The sequence below is a fragment of the Balaenoptera musculus genome, chromosome 13, assembly GCF_009873245.2.
Source record: "Balaenoptera musculus isolate JJ_BM4_2016_0621 chromosome 13, mBalMus1.pri.v3, whole genome shotgun sequence".
Taxonomy (NCBI): domain Eukaryota; kingdom Metazoa; phylum Chordata; class Mammalia; order Artiodactyla; family Balaenopteridae; genus Balaenoptera; species Balaenoptera musculus.
The window spans coordinates 41,032,716-41,056,535 of NC_045797.1; positions in this window are offsets into that span (position 1 = coordinate 41,032,716).

Consider the following 23,820-nt stretch of genomic DNA (forward strand, 5'->3'; position numbering starts at 1 on the left):
TGCTGTCTTTCAGGATTCATGCTATTGATGTTGTATCTAAAAAATCAAACCCAGTTCACCTAGATTTTCTCTTATGTTTTGTTCAAGATGTTTCACAGGTTTTCAGTTTACATTTAGGCCTATCATCCATTTCAGGTTTATTCTTATGAAAGGTGTAATATCTCTGCTAGATTGACTTTTTTGCATATGGACATCCATTTGTTGAAAAGATTATCCTCTTTTCATTGAATTTCTGTGATAGAATAATGTGTACCCCCCACCGCCCGCCAAAGGTGTTTTCACATCCTAATCCCCTGGATCTGTGAGTATGTTAGGTAACATGGCAAGGGGGAATTAAAGTTGTTGATAGAATTAAGATTGCTAATCAGATGATATTGAGATGGAAATATTATCCTGGATTATCCAGGTGGGTCCAATGTAATTGCAAGGGTCCTTAAAAGTAGAAGAGAGAGGCAGAAGAATCAGGGTCAGAGAAGGAGATGTGATCATGGAAGCAGTGTCAAACTGATGCAATAAGAGAAAGATTTATTGGCTATTTCTGGCTTTGAAGGTGGAGTTGATCCATGAGCCAAGAAATGCAGTACCTCTAGAAGCTGAAACAGGCAAGGAAATGGAGTCGCCCTCTAGAACCCCTTGAAAAGAACTCAGCCCTGCAGACAGCTTGATTTTAGCCCATTGAGACCCACGTCAGCCATCTGAACTCCAGAAGTACAATATAATAAATCTGTTCTGTGTAGGCCACTAAGTTTATGGTAATTTGTTACAATAGCAGCAGTAAATGAATACTATTGCCTTTGCTCCTTCATCAAAGATCAGTGACTATATTTCAGTGGGTCTATTTCTGTGCTCTCTATTCTTTTCAGTTGACCTGTGTGCCTATTATTTCATGTGTACCATGCTGTCTTGATTACTGTAGCTTTATAGTTAAGTTCTGAAATTGAATAGTGTTCTTCTTACTCTTTTTGTTGTTGTTGTTGGCTATTTTATAGTCTTTTGTCTTCCCATATAAACTTTGGAATAAATTTGTTGATATCTACAAAATAGTTTGCTAGGATTTTGATTAGAATTGTGTTGAAGATCAAGTTGGAAATACTTAACACTATTGAATCTTGCAGTTCATGAACATGGAATATATCTCCATTTATTTAGATCTTCTTTAATTTGTTTCATCAGAGTTTTGTGGCTTTCCACATATGGATCCTGAACATAGGTTGTTAGATTTATGCTTAAGCATTTGCTTTTTTTGTTGTTTTTGGTGCCATTGTAAGTGGGATTTAAATATTTTTCAAATTCCAATTGTTCTTTGCTAGTATATAGAAAAGCATTGACTTTTGTATATTAACCTTGTGTCCTGTAGCCTTGCTATACTCACTTATTAGGTCCATGAGGTTTGGGAGTTTTTATTGTTCTTGTTGTTTTCGGTTTTTGTGTTTTTGGCAAATTTGGGGGATTTTTAACAGAGGCAATCACATCATCTACAGATAAAGACATTTTTTCTTCCTTTCTAATATGTATAACTTTTATATCCTTTTCTTGTGTAATTGAACTAGCTAGATCTTTCAGTACAATGATGAATAGCAGTGGTGACAGAGGATGCCCTTGACTTGTTCCCAATCTTAGAGGTAGAGAATCTAGTTTATTACCATTAAGTATGTTAGCTGTACAGTTTTTGTAGATTTTTTTTTATTAAGTTGAGAAAGTTCTCCTCTATTCCTAGTTTACTGAGAGATATCATCATGCATGGGTGTTGGATTATGTTAAATGCTTTTTCTGCATCAATTGATATAATCATGTCATTTTTTTTTTTGTCTTTAGTCTTTTGATCTGGTACATTGATTGATTTTCAAATTTTGAACCAGTCTTGCACAGCCGGAACATGGTGTATGATTCTTTTTATACATTGTTGAAACTGATATGCTAATATTTTGTTGAGGATTTTTGCATCTATGTTCATGAGAGATATTGGTCTGCAGCTTTCCTTTCTTGTAATATATTTGTCTGCTTTTGGTGTCAGGTTAATTCTGGTCTCATACAATGAGACAAGAATGATTTTAGAAGTGTTCTTTCTGCTTCTATTTCTGGAAGAGACTGTGAAGAATTGATACAATTTCACCCTTAAATGTTTGGTAGAATTCACCAAAGAAGACATCTGAGCTTAGTGGTTTTTTTTGGAGGGGGAAGGTTATGAGTTTTATTTTTAAATAGATATTTTAAAAAAAATAGATAATGGCTTATTCAGATTATTTATTTCTCTTTGTGTGAATTTTGGTAGTTTGTGTCTTTCAAGGAATTTGTCCATTTCACCTAAGTTATCAAATGTGTAGGCATAGAGTTGTTTGTAGTATTTCTTTATTATCCTTTACATTTCCACAGGATCAATATTGATAACACCTCTTTCATCTGATATTGATAATTTGTCTTCTCTTTTTTGCTTAGTCAGCCTGCCTTAGAGTTCTAACAATTTTTTTGATCTTTTCAAATAACCAGTTTTTTATTTAATTTATTGTTTTATATTTTATAACTTCATTGATTTCTGTTCTAATTTTTATTATTTCTTTTCTTCTGTTTGCTTTAGGCTTAAATTTCTATTCCTTCCTTAAGTAGTATATGGTTGACTTTTCTTAAAAGCCAGAATTAACATTTTATAATTTTATGTGGAGCATTCAGTATATTTACATTAATTTTAATTTTTTATATATATAGAATTATTTATACCATCTTATTTTATCTGTCTATCTCTTTCTATGATTTTCTTCTCTCCTTTCTTAACTTTCTTTAGATAGATTATTTTTCTCATTTCATCTTCCCCTTACTAGTTTGGATTTCTATTTTCTATTTCCATTTTGTAGTTTTTACTTTAGGAAGTTAAATTTACATACATTTAATTTACATACCTAATGTATTATAGTCTAAAGTTAATGAGTATTTCTATCCTCTTTCTGAACTAGTCAAGAACTTAGAGTGCTTTATTCCAGTCTCCTCTCTCATAGTAAATGCTATTATTTTGGGGAATATTAACTCAACCTTTTTTTTAATGGTTTTATATACTTGTTATATTGTTGTTATTTTATTTTACATAGTTAATGTTGATTTAGATTTACTCACATATTTATTTTTTCATTGCTGTTTATTTTTTTTTATCTGTAATCACGTTTTTTTTGGCCTGAAAGCATATCTTTTAGAATATTATTTAGTAAAGATCTGTTGGTGGTAAAATCTATCAAGTTGAGAAATTTCTCCTCTGTTACTAGTTTATTCCTGATAGGAATAAACCTATCAGGTTTTTTTATTTTTCTGGAAAACATCTTTTTTTTTTTTCTTGAATGATATTTTGCTGGCAATGGGAGTGTAGGTTGGCAACTGTTTTCTTTCAATCCATTAAAGATATTCCCCTGCCTTCTGTCTTCCATTTTTGCTGTTGAGGAGTCAGATGTCAGTCTAATTCAGGGGTCAGCAAACTATGGCCTACCTGTCAAATCTGCATTACCACCTGTTTTTTTAAATAAAGTTTTATTGGGACACAGCCATACTTATTCATTTATGAATTTTCTATGACTGCTTTTACTACCATGGCAGAATTGAGTATTTGCAACAGAGACCATACAGCCTTCAAAATCTAAAGTATTGGGCTTCCCTGGTGGCGCAGCAGTTGAGAGTCTGCCTGCCGGTGCAGGGGACACGGGTTCGAGCCCTGGTCTGGGAGGATCCCGCGTGCTGCGGAGCGACTGGGCCCGTGAGCCACGATTGCTGAGCCTGCGCGCCTGGAGCCTGTGCTCCGCAGCGGGAGAGGCCGCGATGGTGAGAGGCCCGCGCACCGCGATGAAGAGTGGCCCCCGCCTGCCACAACTAGAGAAAGCCCTCGCATAGAAACGAAGACCCAACACAGCCATAAATAAATTAATTAATTAAAAAAAAAATCTAAAGTATTTACTATCTATCCCTTTACAAAAAAAGTTCACTGATCCCCTGTCTATTATGGTTCCATTTAACGTAATCAGTCTTTTAAGATGATATTTCTGCAATTTATAGTGCTCTGCAATTACAGTATGATTTATCTAGGTATGGACTTTTTATGCTTGGAATTTGTCGAGCTTCTTGAAGCTAAGGATTATTGTTGGTTATTGGTTCTGGCAAAATTTCTGGCAAAATCTTGCTTCTGCTACCTCTTTTCTCCTTTTTAAAAGGCAAATTGTCTAATTCTATGCTCCATATCTGTAATATCAGTCTTGTGTAATTTTCACCTTTCTGTCTCTTCATTCTACATTCCAAATAATCTTTCAGATTCACCTTCCAGTTCACTTATTATTCCTCTAATTTAGTCTGCTATGCAGTTAATACAATCTACTGAATTTTTAATTTAATTATTATAATTCTAATTTCTAGAAGTTCTCTTCATTCTTTTCCAAAAATGCTTGTTCCTTTTTTATATATTCTGTTTTTCCCTGCTCATATTTTCAAGCTACTCTCTTATTTCTTAAACACATTAAGTAAGGTTTTTTCATAAGCTGTAATTGATAATTCATGTATCTTTATAGTCTTTTTCTGCTGTATGTTATCTCATGTAGAACATTATCTATCTGAATTCTTTGAGACCTTTAATGGAGGTAAATTCTTCCAAAGAGCATCTGTATTTGCTTGTGTCTGGTCTTTGGGGGCATGACTAGCCCAGGACCACCTGAAGCCATAGTGTTATCCATCTGAGGATTTCTGGAGGACCTAGCCAATGTAAATTGGCCTATAAGGCCTGGGGGTAGGTATTTGGTTAACAATTTTCAAGGAAGAATTATTTCCCTCTTTCATTAAACAGCATGGTTTAAAGCAGGCAATTTTCCTTTTATTTTGGGTGGTGTGGGGAGTTGAGGATTCAGGGAAGAAGGAATTTGGTTTGTTTCTAACTCACCCTTAACCTCTTACATAGGAACACTTCTGGGATCCTGACTTCACTTAGTTTTCATTTGCTTTGTAGTCATCTTATCAATAAAGAGGTGGGAAAAATTATTCAACATTTTTAGTTTTTAGCACAGAGTAAGTTAGGATATCTCGTCTGCAATATTGATGGAAATGAAGGTCTAAATCCTCTTATTTAAATATGAGCATACTCAGGTCAGAAGAAGGCAAGTGACTTGACTGAGATCACACAGTTCTTATTGCCCAGAATAAAAATTTACTGTTCGATTTACTGTTGACACCAAATTCTTTTTAAAGAATGTTCTTTACAAGAAAAAAAGTTTTTAAGAAAAAATTTTTAAGGAATCTAGAATTCAGAAAATAATAATTCCTGGGATAGAAGTAAATATCCATCAATATTCCATAGGGTAGATTACTTATTAAATAGATAGTCAAATAAGTGCATTTCAAGCCACAGAAGACGGTCATTTGATTAAAGATTTTAATCAGATTTGTGGTCATTTCCACCTCAAATCAGTGTGCCTCAGACAAATGCCTGTGTTTCATTTAAAATTTTCCCAGCTGCCCTACTTCCTAAACACCAAGGGAATCACCAGCTGCTATCCTGGTATTTAAACCCAAATCGCTGGCATTATCTTTACTTTCAAATCCTCCTTCTTCCACATATACTCATTTATTAACTTTAGCAACTTCCTTTGCTCTGTCAGTCCCTTGTTGGGGCCTGGTTACTTCCTGATTAGAATATTGTCAGTTTCCTCCTGACTGTCTAGCCTTCTACATCTACCTATAAAGTTTCCGACTTTATATAAAACACATGTACACATACATAAACTGCACAGTCACTACAATTAGTCTATATATTTTGTTTGGGCATCTTTTATATAAATAGAGAGAATCTGCACAGTGATTCCTTTGGAGAAGAGGGTTCTAAAATTAGAGGAGATAGTAAAAGAGATTTTGCTTTATGTGTGATGTTTTGTTTCACATTTTTTTAGTACAAAGAAATTTACCTTGTACTACTTAGGTAATATAAATTACAGTATAAAGAAAATGCTTATTTTCATTGTCATAGCAATGTCTCTAGACTTCAGCCCTTTATAGTGACTCTTCATCCCTATGTACTTTCGGTTTGTCCACAGTTCCCTCTTTAACAGTTAGCCCTTGAATTTTGTGACCTATTTCATGGGTCAGGACTTCCCCCCTATTTTTTCATGCCATCTGCTTTCTGGCTCTTAAACAGAGAAAAATTCATGCAAGGTTCACACTCTCTGCACACCTATCAGGGTGGGAGATTGAACACAACTTTTTAAAAATAGCTTTCGCATTATTCTACTTTCAGAAGTAATTTTCTAAGTGTTGTCTTGACCCTTTCTACACACCTTACCTTTCTGTTCTCTATACTTAGTTAATATTTTCCACAATGCACCTTTTCCTCTACCTTGTCTAGAGTCCTAGAATTTTCAATTCTTAATCTTTACCTTGTAACCTTCAAACCCAAATCCTGGCTGTACTGGTGGTTGTCTCTGTTTAACTGTATCCACTTTCAAACAACCATCTGAGTCAAGGAATTGTCCAGAATGAAGCCCGGAGAGACATAGAAATAGAAAATAGAAAGGTCAGGTTAAGAGATATAGAAGATAGAGTGAGAAAATTCAAAACACGGAGTTGCAAAAGAAGATAGTAGAGACCATTGGGAAGACAAAACATTTGAAGAGACAATGAATGTAAAAGACATAGATCCTCATATTCTAAAAGTACAACAAACATCCAGAAAGTTTAAATAAAAAGAAATACACTTAGATATATTTATATTACAGTGAAACTGAAGAAAACCACAGGCAAAGAGAAAGTTTAAATGTAGCCAAAGAGAAAAGACAGAATATCTAATGAAGGATAACCAAATAGTCAATAGCTGATTTTTTAATAAGACAAATGTCTTTAAAGTGCTGAGAGAAAAAGACAGTTAACCTTGAATTATATACCCAGTGGAAAATTTCCAAAAACAAAGACAAAATAAAGGCAAAGACTGAATGTTTCATAAACAGAAACTCAGTAAACTACCTTCTGAAGTAATTTACTAATACTTACTTCAGAAAGAAGGAAAATATTCTCTGGAAGACAGTTTGAGATTCAAGAAGAATTGTCAGCAATAAAAGCGTTTAACATACAGGTAAATAGGAAGACAATCTGTATAAAACAATAATATAACTGTATTAGTTTTCTATTTCTACCATAGCAAATTGCCACAAATATGGCTTTCAAAACCACAAATTTATTATCTTATAGTTCTGTAGGTTAGAAGCTGACACATGTCTCACTGGGCTAAAGTCTTGGTGTCTTCAGGACTGCATTCCTTTCCAGAGGCTCTAAGGGGAGAATTTGTTTCCTTGCCATCCCCAGCTTTTAGAGGATGCCCACATTCCTTGGCTCATGTTCCTCTTTCTCCATTTTCTTTTTTTTTTTGGCTGTGTTGGGTCTTCGTTGCTGCAAGCTGGCTTTCCCTATTTGCGGCGAGTGGGGGCTTCTCTTCGTTACGGTGCACGGGCTTCTCATTGCGGTGGCTTCTCTTGTTGCGGAGCACGGGCTCTAGGCGCATGGGCTTCAGTAGTTGTGGCATGTGGGCTCAGTAGTTGTGGCTCACAGGCTCTAGAACGCAGGCTCAGTAGTTGTGGTCCATGGGCTTAGTTGCTCCGCAGCATGTGGGATCTTCCCGGACCAGTGATCGAACCCGTGTCCCCTGCTTTGGCAGGCAGGTTCTTAACCGCTGCACCACCAGGGAAGTCCTCTATCTCCATTTTCAAAGCATCTTTCTGAGTATACTCTGTAGTCACATCTCCTTCTGATCAGAGCCAGGAAAGATTCTCTGCTTTTAAGGATTTATGTGATTGGGCCCAGGATAATCTCCAAGTTAATCTCCCCATTTCCAGATCCTTAACCTTAATCACATCTGCAAAGTCCCTTTTGTTATGTAAGGTAACTTATTCATAGATTCTGAGAATTAGGATGTTGATATTTGAAGGGGGCTAATGTACTGCCTACCACAATGCTATCTATTGCTAATTTTTGGAGTTCATACTCTTCTGGATAAAAATATAAAACCACACTGAAAAAGTATTGATCAGATGGGTAAGAAGCCTTAATATGTTAAGGATGTAGGTTCTTCCCCAGTTTATCTATGGTTTCAAAGCAACCCCACCCAATAAAAATCTCATAAGGTTTTTCATTAATTTATGAGGCTGATTCTGAACTATATGTGGAATAGTGAATGTCCAAGAAAGGCCAATAAATTCTCAACAAGGTAGAATAAAGTGGGGATTCTTGTCCTACTACATCATGAGATTTATCCTAATGCTATAGTGATTAAAACCATTCAGTACTGGTAGGAATAGATACCAGGAATAGAATAGAAACCCCAAGCATCTTTCCACACATATTGGAAACTTGATGTATGAAGACATGGCAATACAAGTCAATGAGGAAAGTCTGGATTTATTCAATACATGGTGCTTGGACTATGGTTTACTGATATGGAGGCAATAGATTGCATCCTTCCTTCCTACCACACAAAAAATTAATTGCTAGGTTTTATTAGCTGGGTATGCTAGCTTCCTTAACGCCCTAGATTACAATGAATCAACACTGAAAGGATTTTTTTCTTATTTGTGTCACATACCAATGCCTATTTGTGGGGGCAGATGTGTTGGTGCTCTGATTCTCATAGTCATTCACAAACCCAGTCTTCTTCCAACTAGTGGCTCTGCCATCCCTTTGATTTAGTCTACTCATGCTTCCCCATCTGGCTGGCAGATAGGGCAAATAGTATTGAGGACTATGCAGGAAATTTTAGGGCCCAAAGTACATTCTATGGCTCTACCAAACTACACATCTGGCTAGAAGTGTAGTCTTTTGTACCATTAGAAAAATGAAATGTGTCTCTACTACATAAGTGAATTACGTAGTTAAAAGTGAAGGCAATTCCAAAACTTATAGAAAAATATAGAATATTTTTAAGAGCTCAGAGCAGGTAATATTTTTTAAACAAGAAAGATAAATACAAGCCATAAGGGGAAGAGTGATACGTTCAAGCATATTAAAATTAAGAACTTTTGTTAATTAATAGACCGCATAAAGAAACCTAAATGATAAGCCACAAAATGTAAGAAGTTATTTGTTGCACATAATAGACAAAGGATTAGTTTCCAGGATATATAAACTAGTACTAAAGGTCCTTAAGAAAATTTTAAAAATCCAGTAGTACAAAAAAGGTAACAAATATGACTTCAAGGAGATGAAACACAAATAGGCAATGAACATATGAAAAAAAATGTTCAACTCCTTTAGTTGTTAGGAAAATGCAAACTGAACCTCAGTGTGGCTTTAATTTCATACCCATCAAATTGGCAAAAATTGAAAAGTCTGACAAGGTTAACTACCAGCAAATATGTGGTGAAAAGGGAACTTTTAAAATGATGCTGGTGGGTATAAATATTGGTGCAAATATATTGGGAAAACAATATAAAATTAACTTATAGAGTGGAATCAAATCCAGCAATAACAATTATGGACAAAAGAAAATCAGATCACTCACACATGTCAATCAGGAGATATGTTCAACAATGTTCAGAGTAAATTTTATTGTAATAGTGGAAAAAACAGAATAGTAAATAAAATTCACGTCTGTTGATAGGATAAATAAAGTGGGGTACAGCCATAGAATCCGCAACTGTGAAAGTGAATGAACCATAACACACACACACACACACACACACACACACACACACACACACACACAGAACATTTTAAAAACAAAGTTGAGGGAAAAATGAAAATTATGGAATATTTATAATTTGACTTCACCTATATGAAGTATAAGAACAAACAAAACTAAAACTATTGTTTTAGGGTATGTATGTATGAGGCCAAACTATGAAGAAAAGCAAGTAAATGAGAAACACAAAATTTAGATCTGGAGCTACATTTGGGCATGATGGAAACCAGGATGACACATCAAGAAAGGGAAAGAGGGGGGCTTCCCTGGTGGTGCAGTGGTTAAGAATCCGCCTGCCAATGCAGGGGACACGGGTTCGAGCCCTGGTCCAGGAAGATCCCACATGCCACGGAGCAACTAAGCCCGTGCACCACAGCTACTGAGCCTGTGCTCTAGAGCCCGCGAGCCACAACTACTGAAGCCTGCACGCCTAGAGCCCGTGCTTCGCAACAAGAGAAGCCACTGCAATGAGAAGCCCGCGCACTGCAACGAAGAGTAGCCCCTGCTCGCCACAACTAGAGAAAGCCCACGCGCAGCAACGAAGACCCAAAAAGCGGCCAAAAATAAATAAATAAATAAATACATAAATTTATTTAAAAAGAAAATCACCTCAAAAATAAATAAATAAATAAACAAACATTTATTTAAAAAAAAAAAAGAAAGGGAAAGAGGGGACTTCACAGCTATTGATAATGTTCTATTTCCTAAACTAAGTGGTGAGAATGTGAGTGTTCATTTTATTATTTTTCTTTAAATTTACTTATTCATAATTTTAGAATAAAATATTTCACAATAAAAGATGAAAAAAGGAAAGAACTTATTCAATAAATATTTTCTGAAAAACTAAAAATATTTTTTAAAAACATAGCACTCTGCCTAGCACAGAATAAATGAAAAATATGTGTTAGGATTTATTATTGTTGCTATTACATCTTCCTTAAGTCTTCATTTTTGCCTCTGATTCATCTTCTCCCCCTTGACTGTGTTCTCCTTCATTCCTGCTACCACTTGGTAGTATATTTCTTACACTCTTCTGGTGGTAGCCCATAATATCTCAGGACCAGGAATCCTGAGACAAAAAGAATTTGGATCTGGGAAAGATTTCACTAAGTATGTTCCATAGGGAAGAGGTAGGGCTACAAATGAGGCTGTAAGTTTAACATCTGAAAGTAATTGGCTTTTAACTGCAATAAACTGTAGGATGTAAAGTGAGTCTGATAGGAACTGTTTAGTAAGAGTATGGGATTCTAAGTATAGAAAAAAAGAACAGAGCCAAATAAGATTACAGATTGTATGTAATTGTTTGTATTAAAATAAATTTGTATTATAGTTATGTTAATAAAATAGTTTATAGAGACCTATGCATTCTATAATTGGGATTTCTCTGAATGTGAGAAAGATAATAAGGAAGTAATTTGGTGCAATAAACTAACACTATGCAAAATTTGTATCCTCGAAAATCTTTGTTGAGTTCTAAACAATGGAATTTCCTTAACAGTAGATGCAGATTTTCACTGAGCACTGAGAGTAAGGAAAACATATCAAGCTCAGGATTCTAATCTACAAAGGCTTAACGGCTTCTTAGTTCTTTTAGTCTGGGATTGAAATGGTCTAACAGTTCTCAAAGGCAGGATACCACTAAGTACTAAAGCCAGGTAATAGAGCACATTAGCCAGAGAAGCAAAGTCATTTGGAGATTATATATTTATATACACAAATAAATACACATGTATGTATGTATATGTATACATATAATTTTTTAAGGGATTTGACATTACACAATTGTGGAAGGTGATTGGGTAGTCTCTGTAAGGCTGTTGCCTTTGCCACTGATGCTGAAGTTTGAAGTCTGCAGGGAAAGCAGATTCGGGAAAAGAAGATGTAAAGTAGAGGATTACAAGAACAAGCTGGAACCCACAAGAACAAGCACCAGCTGGCCATTCTTGTTGCTCTGATATGTTGATATGAGTATCTGCAGGAGAAGCTGGCATTCTTCATCACCTGGCCCAAGAGTTTGAGAAGCTGAAGAATTAAGGAGAAGGTGGAACCGCTGCAGCCCTGACTACTCATCTGTGCCAATGACATAAGCCAATAGATCAACATGTGTGAGTTTTTAAACAATGGCTGCTGCTTTGCTTCTGCCCTCCAGCTCTTGCACAAGAGCTTCTCTTGTAGCCAACTCTAACGGGCAACACAGTGGGAACGGAATTCTGGGAAATGTAGTTCAGTTTAGCCACACTGACACATTACAAAGCCACCACAGTATCCTGCCCTTGACCCTTGAACAACACAGGGGTTAAGGGCACCCACCCTCCCTGCAGTTGAAAATCTGCCTATAACTTTACGGTCAGCCGTCCTATCTGCAGTTCCACATCCACGAATTCAATCATCTGTGGATCAGTGTAGTACTGTATAGTATGTATTTATTGAAAAAAATCCGCATGTAAGTGAACCCAGGCAGTTCAAACTCACGTTGTTCAAGGGTCATCCTTGGCATCCTGACATATCTTCTTAAACTGTACTTAATCTCCAAATAAAAGCAATAAAAAGTTATGCATAACATGATACACCTATTCTGCACATAACCAAAGGAGGCTAACCTTTTCCTCGGAAGACAATATAAAGTTCTTGTTTTTGTCTGTGACTAATGTTCTTTCCTTTTCTAGTACAGGGGTTGGGAAACTATGCCTATAGGCTAAATTTCAACCTGTTTTTGCACAGCCTGTGAGATAATTTTATTTTTTAATATTTCTATAATAATTTAATGATAATATAAATAAGTTAAATAGCAAATAAAATAAAAAATCACATATATTTTATAATAATGTTTTTAAATAAAGTGTTTTCAAAAAAAGAGAAGATGCAGCAAAGACTATGACCCACAAAGCCTAAAAAAGTCTAAATTATTTACTCTGTTGGCCCTTTGCTAAAAGAATTTTTACCTATTCTAGCTAATTCATACTCTTCTTTTGTTATGCTATAACTGAAATATTGAGAGGTAAAGTTAACTACTATTAACACATGTTAGATGGTAAAGGTATGAAAGGGGACGTAAACAAAAAATATTTGGTCAACATATGCACAAACATATTCATATCAAAATATCCAAAAAAACTCATAACTATTACAGTTCTCATTTCTGCAACTGGTCACTTGGTCAGAGCTAGTATTTATAACCACCTTCTTTCTCTAGCTACTCCATAATCCCTTTGCCGTCAGCAAGCAGCTCAGCTGATCATGGTTCCCTGTCTGGTGGGGAGAGCCTAACTTTTATTCCTGAAGGATTTGAGCTGGTAACAGTCCTGCCTAAACTGGATTGTGATAGTTTTCCATTATTTTAATCACAGGGCATAGAAATTCCTGTAGAGGATCTCCTGCATCCAGACATATCCCTCCATGTTTCCATCGTGTAGTAACAACCTAATTTCCATTGATAGGATCAGTTACCCGAGCCAGTGGCTTCTTTGCCTATTGGTTCACAAGCATGTGAGCTCAGAGTGACTAGGTGGCAGTCTCAGCTTTCCATTCAATGGAATCATTATTGTGTCCCCTGATGGAAGCTATCCTCTCCTTGAAAATAAGACCTCTAGACTAATAAAGCCTAAAACCATGGATATGGGAAGCAAAATTTTTGCTACAAGATCACTAGGGGTAATCGTGGGAGAAACTACTCTCATTTCCACCTCTTAATTCCTGGACCTGTGAATTCTGGCTATGAGAGAAACAGGATCATACAGTGGGCATTTAACTACATCCTGAAGGGCACTGCTTCAACTCAGCAAGGTGTTGCCACTCAACTGACACCATAACTGGGTCTCAAAAGACTGTTCCACCATTCTATCAAGCCAGCTGCTTCAGGATGTTGGGAATATGGTAAAAACAGTAAATTCTATCAGCATGGCTTCATTCCCACATTTCATTTGCTGTGTAATTACTTCCTAGGTCAGAAGAGATGCTATATGGAATCTCATGATGGTGGATAAACATTCTGGTAGTTTTGCCTAAAGATCTGCAGGTAGGGAAGGAAGTCTATATCGAGAGTAACTGTCTAATCTGTTAGAAATAAGTGCTGCCCTTTCCATTTTGGAAGCAATTTAATGTCAAGTTTATGCCAGGTAGCTGACTAATCCCCACCAGAGGTGCTATATGAGGGTTTCTGTGTTGGTCTTTGCTGTTGGTAGACTAGGCATTCAGGAAGAGCCAAATTGGCCTTGGTGAGTGAAAGGTCTTGCTGAGCTCGTGTAAAACTTTCATCCTTGCTGTTTTGTTCATGAATGTATCGGGCAATAACAGTAATGTCTGGGGAAGCAGGCTGATTGAAATCTATATTTTATGGTCATCTTATCCACTTGATTATTAAAACCTTCTCTACTAAGTCACCTTTTGTTGAGCATTCACATGGGATGTAAATATCTTCACACTCTGTGCCAATTTAGAGAGGTTTATTCGCATACCTCTTCCCCAGACTTCCTCCTCACCAATTTTCTAATCATGTTCCATCCAAGTCTCTGGCCATCCAGCCATAACCCATGAGTCAATGTATATCCACATCTCTGCCATCTCTCTTTCCAGGTAAAATGAGCAACCAAGTACACTACTCTGAGTTCTGCCACTTAGAGGATTTCCCTTTACCAATGTCTTTCAGAGCTGTCCCAGAGTGAAGCTGAGGTGCTACAACCATAAACTTTTGTGTATTGCCTGCATATCATGCAGAATCATTGTGCTGTAAACCAAGCCCAAGTTTTTTCTTCCTCAGTCAATTTGTTATGAAGAACTCTGCATGAGGTCATAGGTGTGGACTGAGAGGGAAAGAGAGGCCAAGAAAGAAGCTACAGTCTTTTTATAACCTGATCTTGGAAGTGACATACCATCACTTTTAGTGTATCTATTGGCCACACAGACTTACCCTGGAATAATGTGGGAGGGGACTACTCAAGTATATGAATACCGAGAGGCAGCCATTGTTGAGGACCATCTTAGGGCTGGCTACCAAACAAGGGGAAACCAAAGTTAGGCAATGTGGCCTAGAATCATTTACCAGAATATCAGATGTGAGAGATTCCAAACTGTGACTGAGTACATTTTAAAAGGCAGAGATTGTGATTTTTTTTTTTAACTTGGATTCAGGTGCTATATAGTCCATATTGATTTTTTTAGTCTAAAGTTTGTTCATGTTCTCATCCTCTTTGAAGGCTAAGGCTCACTGTTGACGTCCATCTTCATACTTTCCTTAATAGGTTGCTAGAACCTGATGATGAGATTCTTCAAAACACAATCCCTAGCTTAGTTGGAATTTAAATATTCCAATATTATTGCTTTATTTTCAACACTCTTCCACACACACTCACCTGCAAACTTAGTCTTAAAGGGGCTTAATGATATGTACTACTTCTAAGTTTAAGTAAATTAATTTTGTTTTAGAATAGTCCTTGTCTTTCTTTAAAGAGCTAAAACACCTTATATCAAATTCAGTTTTGGAAATTAGTGCGCAAGATCAGGCATTTGGTCTATCCACACATCCGTCCATGATGTAGTACAGTAGTTCTAATGCTTGGACTTATACTAATATTTCATGGGATTCTGTATAGTGATTTAGCCAGTTCTGCTAAGAGACTGAACTAGAATGTGGTAGTGGAATGAAAAGACAGAGACAGATGCTACAGGTATTTTGAAAGGTAAGCAGGAGAAAAAGATTTAGCAGGTAAAAGAAGTTAAAGATGATAAAAAAAAAAAAAAGATAAAGGGACTCAGACTGAGAAAAGGAGAGTAGTTTTGGCCATGACAGAAGTAAGGAAATTGAAGGGGGAAGCCAGGACAATATGGAATCGTATGCGGGATGTGGTGAGTTTGAGATAATGGCAGATCACCAACTGAGAAGTTAAAATTTAGGAATGAGGCCTATGTGAGAGATTGGAGTTATGAAGATAATCTTTTCAGGCAATTTATTATGCAAATATTTGCCAAATCTCCATGACAATAAACACTATAAAAGCATGAAGATAAATGTGGAGCAAAGGCAGAAAACTAACATTTATCAGGCATCCTAACACACGATAGACAACCTATTGGAAGGATTACGTTTTGTTATTCTCCATTTTTAGGGTGCTTTAGAATTTTTCTGAGTGATTAAGTAAACTGTTTCTGCCATATCAAAGTCCATGTTATCTTAACTACAGCAGTCTACCTCACTCTGTTCTCTGTATGCTTATACTCTTATAATGGAAAAGAATGCATATGCTAAAATAACTTTGATATAAAGCTGCTTGCATCCAAGTTCTAACAAAGGGGCTTAAAGTAAGGACCATCAGAATCCAGATGAGAAAGATAAACTCTACTGGCTCATGGTGTTCAGGGAAATCTCAGTGGAAGAGGTGGCATTGGACCTTAATCTACAATGATGGGAAATAATTTGAAATAGAGATGGGAAGAAGAATGTTACAGTTTTACAAAGCAGAAATAACAAATGTAAAGGAGTAGAAAAGCTAGGACGTTTAGAGCTTTGTGACTGGCGCAGTTAGAGTATTCAGGGAAACTATTAGAGATAATATCAATTGTAGATAATCTAGGGCCTTAAATACCAACCTAAATCTGTAAGCTATTCAGAAAGCAAAGGGAAGGCATCAAAGGCTGTTGAGCAGGGAAATGATGTAATTAGTGCTATGTTTTAGGAAAATTATTCTACCTCCTGGCCACAACAATTGGTTCAGTATGGTTGAATGACAGAAAAGGAACCTCTCTTTCCTCAGGACTTGAAACATGGAGAGTGAGCCTGAAGATGCTGGGAGCTACCATTCATTCATTCATTCTTTCATTCATTCTTTCAATATTTATTAAGCATTTACTCTGTGCCAGGTATTAGTACATGTCTGGGTTCTGGAGATAAACAAGATAGATGATGTGGTCCCTACTTTTGTGGTGCTTATATCTTAGTTGAAGAAAAAGATAAATACAAAAAATAAATTAAATAAAAAATAAATAAGCTAATATCAGACAATAAGTTCCATAAAGAAACTAGAACAAGATAGAAAAATAAAGAGTGACTGGGAGCTTCTCAGATTAATATTGGGAGGTCAGGTTGAATGCTGCTTTGGATAAGGTGATCAAGGTGTATCACTTGGGAGTGATGATATTTGAGTTAAAATTTAAATGATGAGAAGAAAGAATAATTGTCCTGGGCAAGGGAATCAGCTTGGGCAAACCTTCCAATCTGGGTCAATGCTTTGCCTGTTTGAAGTGTAGAAAGAAGATTAGTGGAACAGGATCAGAGTGAATGATGGCAAAAATGGTAGGAGAGGAGGAATTACCAATTCATATTTTTGTATTTTCTTTTTAAATATTTTATGATATGTGATGGTTAATTTTATGGATCAACTTTACTGGGCCAGGAGGTGCCCAGATATTTGACTAAACATTATTCTGAGTATACCTATGAGGGTGTTTCTGGATGACATTAACATTGAATCAGTAGACTGAGTAAAGCAGATTGCTCTCCCCAATGTGGGTGGACCTCACCCATCCTCTGAAGGCCTGAATAGAACAAAAAGGCTGAGTAAAGGAAAATTTGCTCTTTCTCCCTGATTGTCTTAGAGCTGGGACATCAGTCTTCTCCTGCCTTTGAACTCAGACTCGGACTCAGACTTGAACTTACACTATTGGCTCTCCTGTTTCTTAGGTCTTCAGTCTTGGGCTGGAACTATACCGTCAGCTCTCCTGGGTCTCCAGCTGGTCAGTTGCAGATCTTGGGACTTAGCCTCTATAATTGCATGAGCCAATTCCTTATAATAAATATATATATATACACACATATATAAACACGTATTTAAATATTTACATATATATATCATATTGTTCTGTTTCTCTGGACAACCCTGACTAATACAGGCACTCATGAATTCTTTTGTATTTAAACAAACATTACATTTCAAAAATAAAATAAAGATTTTATACTATACAGAAACACTGTAAAAGTATTGGGCAAATTCCTTGGGCAAGTAATTTGATTTCAATCTCCTCATTGTCAGATGACAGTAATAATAATCCCTACCTCACGGGTACCGTAAGAATCAAATAAAATGTGTTTAGAACCACGCTTGATACAGCAGTGCCAGTTATCAATTGTCATTGCCAAAGAAGAGAATCAATAACTGAGTCTTGTTGTCTCCTGAGAGGAAGAGGATCCGGCAAAAGAGGCCAAGAAAGAGTGGAAAGAGAGGAAGCATGAAATTTAGGAAATGATAGCATCACAAAATCTAAACAAAAGAAAATATCAGAGAGGGAGTAGTCAGAAATTTAAACGCTGTGGAGAAGGGCATACCTAGGACCTTATTACATCTAAATTCTATTTACTCTCTTGGCCTATAATAGTCCTGACTCCAGCGGCAGGTACTTATGAACTCACTTTGATGTGTTGACTTGTACATGTTTTAAATCATATTGGTTTACATAACATCTGTGCGTTATTTTCCTCTATGTATGGTCTCCTCAAACAGACTCTAAACTCTTCAGAGAAAGATTCATATTTTTCCCCCTAAATAATAAACTTTTTACTTTCTACTCTCCTACATCTTTTCTGAACATACCAGAGCACTCCCCCCAACACACACACACACACACACACACACACAAAGTTGGTAGGGACGCAACAGAATATCAACAAGGATCTGACCTACAAAAGTCCATAAAGACAGAGGTACAAATATTACATTTGTAAGAAAATTTTCAAAGGACAGTTTATGTTTAAAATTACATAAACTGTCCTTTGAAAATTTTCTTACAAATTCTTTATCCAAGAGCATGCAAATGTATATGCTCCTATCAAGAGCTTTGTTTTGATAAATTCTAAATTGTATACTTGTCACAGAAAATGATGAAACACTATCTCTTTGGAATGTAATATGAGTTGCTCTCTTAATCTTCCAACAGGATATCTTACAGGTATTACCTTAAAGGAAATTTTTTAAAAATAATTTTCATTGTTTACTTCTATTAACTAATTCAGTAAGTGAAATAAGATATTTCCCATTGTTTCTTTTTTTTCTGCTTTATTCAGTTACTTTAGTAATTTCTACCCAGATGAGTAGAAATAAATGTGTCTCTTTTATTTTGAAATAGATCATTTCTATGGTTGCAGGCAATATCAAAGTTTTATAAAAGTTTGGCTTTTAGCCCACCATATCTATAATGAGCATTTTCCTTTTTAAATCCCAAAAGGCAACATTTAAATTTTATATGATGAAGTAAATCATCCCCATTACAATCCTTTCCTTGCTTCCTTAAAGAAACCCAGAAATAAACTTTCATAGTGAAAAAGTCCCAAAGGGTCTTTAAAAATATTGTAATATAGATTTGTGCATGATGAGTATAGAAGATAAGTGATAAGTGATGAAAGTAAATCTTCATTGTGCTATTATATAAAATGACTAATTGTGTATCTTTGAAGTCTTCATCTTGGCCTTAATTTGGAGGACTCACTTTCAGTTGACAACTTTGCTTCTTATTTATCTGAGAAAATGGAAGCAATTCACATGCATCCACCACCAAAACAGCAAACTTACCTAAGTCCATCTTTATATTCTGGTTCCCCTGCTGTTACTGGAGATGAACTGTAATAGGAGTCATACCTCCTACCTAAGGCCAGTGCCTCCCTGGATCTTGTCCCCTTATACGTCCTTGACTGCATCTGCAGTTGTCCCTTCTGTCTCCTGTATCATCAGTTTTGGTCATCAAGAAAGCAACTCTTTGAATTTAACTCTCATTCCATATACCTCTCTCTTTCTCTGAGTCCATTCTTAGCAAAATTTTACATTATGAGATTCATCTATACTCACTGTGTCCAGTTCTTCTTTTTCCTTTCCCTTGTGAATTAACACAGTCAGGTTTTTGTCCTACCACTCTTGTCATCAGCTCCTGTCAAGGCACAAATGACCTCCACATTGCCATATCCAATGGTCAGTCCCCATCCTCATTTTATGTAGTCTATCAGCCTCTGTAGACATAGAGATTTGTTCTTGAAATACTTAGTCACTTGAGACACAGAAGAACGGTCCCTTGATATTTTTCCTACCTCACAGGCCATCCCTCAGTTTCCTTTGCTGGTGATTCTTTATTTTTCCAATCTTGAAACTTTGGTGTTACTCAGAGCCAAGTCACTCTTTGAATTCATTCTCTTTGTGACCTCAATCAGTCTCATGGGTTTTGACATCATCTATCACTGATGACTTCCAAATTCGTATTTCCAGTCCAGGCCTCTCCTCTGGGCTCCAGATTTATATATCCAACTGCTTATTCACATCTCCATTTGTATGTCCAACAACCTTCTTAAAATTAATTACAAATCAACATTTTGATTCCTCTTTCAAAACTTCTGCTTCTTTAGTCTTGTTTCAGCAAATGGCACCTCTATTCTTCTAGTTGCTCAGACCAAGAAACTTGGGATGATATTGATAATACATCCTATCTATGAAAAACGTACCTTAAGAAATATGTCCAGGACCTAATCACATCTCATCTTCCTCCAATACAACCATTATAGTACAAGCCAGCATCAACTCTATTTCCCTTGATCTGCTTTATTTTTCTTTGGAATATTTGTCAACACCTGATGTTATGGGATGAATTGTGTTTTCCCCCAAAAGATATTTTGAAGTCCTAACTTGCAGTACCTCAGAATGTAACCTTAATTGGAAATAGGGTTCTTGTGGATGTAATTAGTTAAGGATGAGGTCATAGTGCCATTTTGTGGCATTTAAAATATAGTCTCCATTAAAGGAGACCAAGACTTCATAGAAAAATAATAATTCCAGATCAGGGGCAAGAATTATGCAATATGAGCCTGGTATATCTTTTTTTTTTTTTAACATCTTTATTGGAGTATAACTGCTTTACAATGGTGTGTTAGTTTCTGCTTTATAACAAAGTGAATCAGTTATACATATACATATGTTCCCATATCTCTTCCCTCTTGCATCTCCCTCCCTCCCAAGCCTGGGATATCTTGATGGATTGGAAACCAACATATCAATCAATGTATCATGATGGGTCTCATGTGTCAAATGGACCTAATCGTCAATATGGTGGACCTCTAACTGGCCAAAGATGGAACAATTTGAGAACAAAAAGAATAATTAATACAATTGATTGAAACCATTAAATGCTATCTTATGAATTCAAAATAATATTTTAAAAGAGAGAGAAGTGGGGAACAAAAGAGAACTCTAAGGTAAGAGGGTGGGGCAACATTTCATTGGACACCACTGAAAGTAACTCAGCTCCAACATCTTACCCTGAAGACTGGCAAGTAAAAGGAAAGAGGTAAGCATTTATTCTGCCTTTCCTGTCTAAAGTCCTTTGCAGACTAATCCAATAACCCTATTGATGAGGGAAGAAAAGTTCTTTTTAAGTAAATTCCATAAATTAGTAACAGATGATAGAATTGGAAAAAATCACTACTATTTTCAAACTTTGATAAAATAAGCGATTCAAGCAAAAACCATCAATGGATGAACAATTAGGTGAATAATTGATGGAGGGATCAGGCTGTCAACACTTGAATCCATTGATCAATCTAAGCAGCATTAAAACAGAGCTTAAGACACTGTATGCCTCCTGATATAAAGCACACAGCACCACCTATAAATTACCCTTGCTGTAAAATGCTGAACTTGAACCTAAATAAACATCTAGGGGTAAACGCAATGTTCAGCAAATACAAAGGGAAAAAGGAAAAACTAAATAACACCACAAGAAAGAAAATAGACAAATCCAGACTGTGGGATGTTCTTCAAATCAACTGACCCAGTTGTTTTTGTTTGTTTGTTTTTGTTTTTTTAACATGTCAAAGACAAAGAGCATGAAAAGGAGGGAGCAGAAGAGGGGCAGAGGGGAAATGCTTTTGATCGTAAGAGGCTTCAGGGACATAACAAGAAAATGTCATGTGTGGGCCTTGTTTGGATCCTGATTCAAACAAAACAATTATACAAAGACATTTTTGAGATAATTGGGGGAAATTTGATTATAGTACTTAGTATTAGATTATATTAGGGAGTAATTTTTAATTTTGTTAGGTGTGGTAATGACATTATAATTATAGAAGAAATATCCATATTTATTTAGAAAAATGTACCCAAACGTGCAGCAGTGAAATGACATGATGTTTAGAATTTCTGTTGAATAATTCAGCAAAGAATAAAGAAGGATAAATGAAGCAAATGTGGCAAAACCTTGATAATTATTGAGTATAAGTGGTGGAGATACAGAGTTCATTGTGTTTTTATTTGCCCATATGTTTGAAATTGTTCATAATAAAACATTTTGGTGTTAAAACATTAGGAAATGCTTCTTCAGAGGAATCAGGGGATGATTCTTCAGAGAATTTCCAACTGGGTAGCAAGGGAGAAGATAGATTGAAATATGTATATAGAGCAAATTGGCACTGAAGAAGGGAGCCAATAAGTTTAGATTCTTCTACACACAGAGCAGTTAAAGAAGGAGAAATCGCAGAACAAGTTGAGAGAAGATGGTGTGTGCACATATTGTGTGTGAGTTTGTGTATGTATCTGTGTGTGTAGGTTCGTGTTTGTGTGTTTTAGATTTACAAAGAACTGAGCCTTAAAACATTTTGACAGGTCAAAAACAAAATACTCCAATAAAGATGTTTAAAAAATTAAAAATTAAAACAAAATAATAAAGTGGGTTTCTTGCAGAAAAAAACAAAACAAAAAAAACCCCAAAATAGTAAAAAGTAACATACCCATTATTTTCTAGCATATAAGGATCTTGAGGGTTTGGTTTATCCAAACAGTCTTATCACTTTCTCCCATGTTCACAGTAATGAAACAAGAATAATTGATTTAACTTAAAGCTGGAAACATTTATATTAGACCAAATTCTGGTTTTCTTTTTTTGTCCAGACACACCTGCTCCAAATCCACTTCTCCTGCCTGCACTCCGCATCTATGGCTATGCCCTCTTGGCTCAGAGGGTGAGGTTGATGGGCTCTCTGCCGGCAGCTCTTTCCCCACCAGCCTTCCTGGCCATGCCTTCATCCTGTCATTCACCCACAGAATGTCTTCAGTGACTCCCACTGCTCTTTGGAAGACTAGGCAATCCTTGAGCCTTAGTCTTTAAAGCTTTCCACTGCCTAACTCCAATTCTACTTGTTTTATTTTACTATATTTAATTTCTTACAATCTTCAAATGAACCCTTTGCTCTAGCCAAGTTGTTCTACTTGTGCTTGACCTAAGGCATCTCATGCAACCCTCCTTCCCCAACTTTACTCCTACTTGTTACTGCAGGCTCTGCTTAAAAACCATCTTCTAAAAGAAACCTTCTAGGGCAATGCCCAGTGACTGCTAATTTTTCCCTTTCTCTGAGTTTCTATCAGACTTAACTATGTCAAACACTCAGGTAGGGTTTCTTAATTTATATTTTTATAATACAAAAGATTATTTGCTGTAACGTGTAGCATATGATTATATATACAATAGTACAAATAAAATAGTTAAAGATAAAACCAAGTTTTAATTTCAAAGACATAGAGAAAGATGTATTTGAATGAGATCCAAGGAAGGCAGCTAGCCTTTGGTCATCTACTGCCTGTATAAATTTTAAATGGTTCACGTGCCCATATTTTTACCACTTTTACCAGAATATGTGTTCCTCAAGGACCAGAATGATTAAAGATTAATTGATCAGTTTGGTGTGTCCTTAGAGATCTTCAAAAAGGGAAGACCCATCTGTCCCACATGATAAATATTCATCTCCTGAAAGCAGGACAGTGTTAAATGATCCCCAAAGTACCTTCTAGTTACATCTTTTAGTAGTGAAACTTCCTTCTTTTTTTTTTTTTTAAATCTAAGTTTTGTTAAGTAGGTTATATATATATATATATTTTAAAATATTTATTTATTTATTTGGTTGCGCTAGGTTTTAGTTGCAGCAGGTGGGCTCCTTAGTTGTGGCATGTGGGATATAGTTCCCTGACCAGGTATTGAACCCAGGCCCCCTGCATTGGGAGCGCAGAGTCTTAACCACTGCGCCACCAGGGAAGTCCCAAAACTTCCTAGCTTTTAGTTCGATTGATCTTTGCTATTGTTTTCTTTGTTTTTCATGTGGTTTTGATTTACATTTTCCTAATATCTAAGGA